Source organism: Haemaphysalis longicornis, unplaced genomic scaffold (genome assembly GCF_048455015.1).
Source record: "Haemaphysalis longicornis isolate Haplotype H1 unplaced genomic scaffold, Haemaphysalis longicornis Haplotype H1 scaffold_8, whole genome shotgun sequence".
NCBI classification, from domain to species: Eukaryota; Metazoa; Arthropoda; class Arachnida; order Ixodida; family Ixodidae; genus Haemaphysalis; species Haemaphysalis longicornis.
The window spans coordinates 99842765-99848764 of record NW_027526445.1 but is presented as its reverse complement, the minus strand read 5'-3'; positions in this window follow the sequence as shown (position 1 = coordinate 99848764).

The following is a 6000-nucleotide window of genomic DNA, read 5'->3' as shown; positions in this document are numbered from 1 at the left end:
TGACACGGAGACGGCGATGTCCCCATGGGACCAAAAAGAGGGCCACTTTGAATTGCCGTGGCCTAGCTCCTCTCAGTACTGAGGTGGCCATCTCATAATTCATCGCTTCGTCCTCGACCATGGTTCCTGCAATTTCTCTTGCGACAACGTTGCAATATCGAAGGTTCTGCTACATCTAGTTCTCTGCATTGTTTTAGATCTCGTAGGAAGTATTTATTTTATGGTCATTTGCCCACGTGCAACCTATGGAGACGAGAGAGGCTTATGCACAGATCCCACTATAATAGCCGCGCAGGAACTCGCAATTGTAAGACAAACCGATTTTAGGTTTGCAACTGGTGTTTTTTTATACTCAGTAAAATGTTGAAATGAGGGTGTGTCACAATAAGCGTAGCGGGAATACGTTATTTACACCATCAACTCATACGCCTAAGAAGATGCAGGCGCTTACAAAACTGCGATTATCAGCATAAAAAAGGACGGTTTGTGCAAAAGAATGTCGATAAACAACGTTGTCCTAGATCCACCTAAATTGCTTACTTTCCAAATCGGGTAGAGCAACTGAATCAGTATGTATCAGTTCCTCTGACAGCTAGTGTGACCTGATAGCCGATTCGCACCCCTATGTTTATCCTGTTGCCGGGAGGGTGTTTCCGACCTAAACCGACAAAGTGTTTTTTCTCTCTGTGAACCTTGGAATCGCACAGGAAGCCAGACCTAAAATACCGATGAAGCGCTCGGCACATTGATCCAACCAGCTTAAAAATACGCACGTGCACTTCCTGAATGGATGTCACAGCTGTTTATTCCGGATTTTACCCGCCGCGTTGGCTCAGTGGCTAAGGCGTTGCACTGCTAAGCACGAGGTTGCGGGTTCGATGGACGCGAAAGCAAAAACGCCCATGTGTACGAGATTTCGGCGCATGGTAAAGATCTCCAGGTGGTCAAAATAATTACGGAGCCCTCCACTACGGCGCGCCTGATCGCAGGCGTTGCGTCGGAGCGTTAAACCCTACAATCAATCAACTAATGCCGGATTTTGCTAACATGCTTATCAAACACATTTCTTCGCGCATAGCAGTGTCAATAGGTTTTAAAAGATGTGTGGTTGAAGAATGGTTAGTTTCAAACATGGTTTTTTATGTTCACAAACTGTTATACAATAGATAGTTTTATTTATCCCTTTATAGGTCTGTAAGTTTCTTAAGCTTTTGCGGCGGATGTAGTCTTCGAGTATTTGTGCTGCAGTTCTGGCGCCCATTTGGAAGCGAAATGACGCCAATTTTGTGATCCAATTATGACGGATGAGTGAGCGCGACTTGCAGTAGGAGGGACTTGGGAGAGTGGAGAGGAAGGAAGATGGGAATTGTTATCTTGAAGGAGACCACGGAAGATGGACGTGGAAGGTTTCAGATGGGATTAAGTGAGCCGAAGAAATGCAGTTGTAAATGAAGAGAACGAATGGTGACCCAAGAATCCATAGTGTTCGCAAAGAAAGAAGAACAGCAAAAACACTTTGGTCAAACACAATAGAAGGTAACTGCGTATCATTCATAGAATATTATATTGCCTTGTTTTTATAATATGCGGTCTGGATACCGCAATAAAATAAAGCTAACCAACAAAAGTTACGTTGACGTGTACCCAACGCGCGTCATTAGTCACAGAAAAACATATTCGCGCATCATCTCTCTTAGCTGCAAATATCTTAGCACGTTCACAGACTTCTGTCTCCCCTGGCAAATTAAATGCCTTTCTCCGGTTTCGTGCCCACCCTTCTCGTTCTTCTTCTCCGCAGACCGCAGGGATGGTGTTGGCGTGTTTGATATTCTAAAATCTTTCGTGTGTAAAGGAAGTTACACATTAACCCTGACATGGACAAACCGGGGGAGAGTTCTAGGGTAGGCGTGTGTGCTCGAGCATGTTGGCGGAGCCGGTGACCCATACGAGCATTTTCTTGGTGGAGGATGGCCGCGAAGGCTCCAGAGTTCGGTATCAGGTGTACAAGGCTGTGTAGAATCTCAAGAAATATTTCACAGCGTCTCCTGCGTGTCGCCGAACACGAAACTTGGCTTGCCAGGGGTTTCAAATTTTACACCGCATTCGATGGCGGTGACTGTGGCGAATTCTCATAGAGTTTTACATGTTGGGGTGTTTTTGAAGGGGACGATGCTGTCTATGGACCGGGTAAGAGTATGGACAGTGACAGCCCCATCTGAAGTATCCCACTGAAAACTGGCGCGTGAGAAGATTTCCGCTTCATTCTGTTCAAGCCAATTGGTTCGATTGTTCAATATTTTTGTGCGTTGTTGCCTGCCCACCAAATTGTGATGGGGGTTCATGTGGCGAGAAATACGAACAATTACTAGGTTTTGGTCGAAGGATCCGTGTGGAGGATCGAGGGGGGTTGAAGAAGGATGTCTGTTGGGTAGTTTAGTTTAAGAGGGTGCGAAGTGTCCGACCTGGAGTACAGAGCTTCAAATGTTGGAGCTGCTCGCAATGAGATGCGATCCGTTCCTCGAAGGTAATCCATTTGTAAGGTTTCCTCGATCCTCTCGTACTACCGGAGTTTGCCCAAAGGCTGGTGTCATCCGCTTAAATGAACTGCTTGACGAACGGGATTCCGGGATATTTCGGGGACACTGTTGGTAGGGCAAGGTTAAAAATGGTGGGGAGAGTATAGAGCCATGAGGGGTGCCCTCTATTAGGTAGAAAGGGTTGGTCTTTGAACCGGGAATCAAATAGGCGACAATGAAGTTCAAGAGGAAATTGTGAATGCAATTACGTGCAAAGGCTGCACCCCGTTGATGACAATGTGTCGAGTATGGGGCATGAGCAGCCAGATTGAAGGTGTTTTTAATTCTAAGGTTAGTATATCGCGCGGTTTGTCTGAGATGGAAGGTTTGTACACATTCCCATTGAGGCAGGGACTGCTGTTTTTGGAGGAGAGGTGGGCTGCGAAGCGGTCTTTGTTGGCAGGCAAAGGAGCGTGATGTCAAGGTGCCAATGAAGACGATTGAGAGCAATACGTTCGAGTAGCTTCCGACACACTATGTTAGCGTAATCGGCCGTAGATTGGTTAGATTATGGGGCTTAGCAGGTGTAGGAATAACAATTTTTCAATGCTCCCAAGCTACTGGAATGCGCTCGGTTATACATATATAATTAAAAGGCAGGGCAGATCATAAATACCGCCATCCGGCTAGTTTCCGAGGAGCTTGTATTTTATATCAATCTCTCCCGGCGCGCAGTCTCAGCGTAGACAGTACAGCGCATTGAGTAGCTCGGTAAACGTAAAGGTGGTATACCGAGGAGATGGTAGAATATGGAATATTTATCAAGGCAGTGTGCAGCACTATCACGCAGAAACTATCGCAAATGTTTGAGTGAATTCTTTTGAACACCACTTTATAGAAACCATGACCACACTGTTGCCTTGGTCGTAGGAAAAAGGCAGGCAGCCTTTTACGTAGATAACTAATGTGATAAAGCAAAGCAGCATGTTTAAATAGGCGTTTTTACGCAGGCTTTGTGCTACTTAAATTCTAGATATTTGCCGTTCTGCAACGCAAAGTGTTCCCCCAGCTTGAATAAAAACGGTACCTCTATTATAGGTGCTATCGTGTTTGTTTATGTGGACCCAGCTTGCAGGCCTTAAAAACTTCATATGTACTGCAAATTGTTAGATGTAACCCATGCCTAACTTCAGTGAATGATGTTTCGCGTGCACTTTAGTTATTTCTTTTTTGTATTAGGTAGAATGCAGCAGCATGATTTTTGCCTTCACCTTGGGAGCACTCACCAAAATAACGCCTCTTGCAGTTATTGAAAAAGCATACGTCACTCAAACAGGAACAGGGGAAACAAGCAAACACAAATCAGCTTAGTTGTTGTCCCTAGGTCTGCAAAGTGGCTGATGCTTTGTTTAAAATTGTGGTAAAGACTAATACACCACTCTAACTTTTCTAGTATATCAAGGTAGCAAATTGCAGGTTAATCAGTGAGAAAACTCCTCTTTTTCAACCGTAGGTGTTCTTGCGGTAAAGCTAACTCTCTCAATACGAAACCTCACAGTGAACTGTCAAGCATGCACTCTTTTCAGAGAGCAGCCGAAGCAGTCAGTTTGAAACATGCTTTTTATGACCATGTCCTGTTTGGTTGGCAGAAAAATATAGCTCCTTTCAAGTTTGTTCTTGAAGTGAAACGGGAAACACCAGGCAAAAGGAATGCAAACATGGTGCCTCTTTGTTTCTAAGGTGTCCAGTTCAGGCTGAAAGTCCCATAAAAGTATAGCCCATACTTGTTGAAGAGTCCACAGTAGCTTTGTTAACATGTGCGACTAGAGGTATCATCAGGCAACATTCAAAAAGTGTGTTGCCCACGACTTTACACGTTTTCATTGAAACTTCAATGAAGCATTGCAGTTAAATATCATGCATTGCTGGGCATTTGTTACTTGTACCTGAAGAGTGAATGGCAACCTGCATTAAGCAAAATTAAATACTGAATATTATTGTGACCCTCCTAGTAAGTAGCAAAAATATTAGTAGCCCGAGAAATTTTGAGCCTTTCATGAGACTTCATGATTTTATTACTAGGTGACATAAAATACACACAGCATGCCAAATTCATTTAATCCCGTTCTAAAGACATTTGATAGGGAATGTACCTGCTACACAGATGAAAAAGGAAGCTGTAAAATGCGTGCATTTTTTACCGGCGTCGGCACCAAGATGTGTGAGCAGTAAGCAGAAGTTACACGTTGTTACATGGTTGCATACAGTAAAACGTGGATATAAGGAACTTGGCCAAAATCACCAATTTTCGTGACTTGCAGGTTTAGCTTTAACACTCACATAAATTAAGTAGAAACAAAACCAAAATTCTGGACATTAGTGAAGGTGGCCCAGCATTAAGCGATTTATTTCATAGTGAAAAACTACGAGACTCACAGCTGCTGGTATCACCCGGGGTTAGGCACTATACAGCGATTTAAAGCGAGGTTACTAACCCCTATTATCAGAAAACGTAACTGAAGTATTATTTTCACCTTTTAACACTGTTCGGTATCCTAACGAGTCTCAAAAACCAAACCTGTGCTGAGAGGGAGCCTTTTTGCGAACTTGATGTTCCTTTCCGCAATCAAAATTGGTGACTGTACTTCGCGGTCAAGTACTTTCTCACCGGACGAAACCTTCACACGTATTGAGACGCGCGACTACAGCCCGACAGGCACGCCTAGCACCTCCAGAGACTCTAACTGACACTGCACTCACACGTGGAAACGCACGGTGTTTTGCGGTTCTGGCGAACTTGACAAAACTACTGCATTTCTTAAGGTGATATTTCAGAAAAAAAGTGCAAAAAACGACGGCTCATCAGCGTAGCCAATTCGTCACATCAAGGTTAACCGTCACAACGCCTTCGTTACATAGATGTCGCAAACCCACGGGTTTCAAAGGGACTGTAAATGGGGAATCGAGAAACTTCGTTAAATCAAGGATTTCGTTACATAGAGGTTCGTTACATACAAGTTTAACTGTATAGTGAACAGAGACAAATACATGTGCACCGCAGAGTTGCGTAAATTGGTCAGTGCACACAGCAAGCAACTGCAACCTCGTCGATCGCTCTTTCCCCATGGCAAGACACAGTCAACAGTTCAACTTGCAGTCAATTTTACGTATCAAAACTGAGTTTCTTAGCAATCTGATCACTCTCTAAACATGTATTCGGACGTCGGATACTTCTCTGGTATGCTCAACTGCGCTAGCACTCAGTTGGCACTTTCCCTTTGTTAAAGAAGGAATGTCAAGTTTCGCACAGCATAATCCGACAGTTTCTCGAATCAAGAAGCTTTGGTCGGCCAGTACAATGTCATGCTACTCGAAGTTCCTCAGCACGCCACAGTTCTCTGTGATGAACTTGTCTCTATCTTCTATCACCGTAGGCCTTAGATGTAAAACAATGTTTCCTTGTGGCATTTGCCAATAAATAACT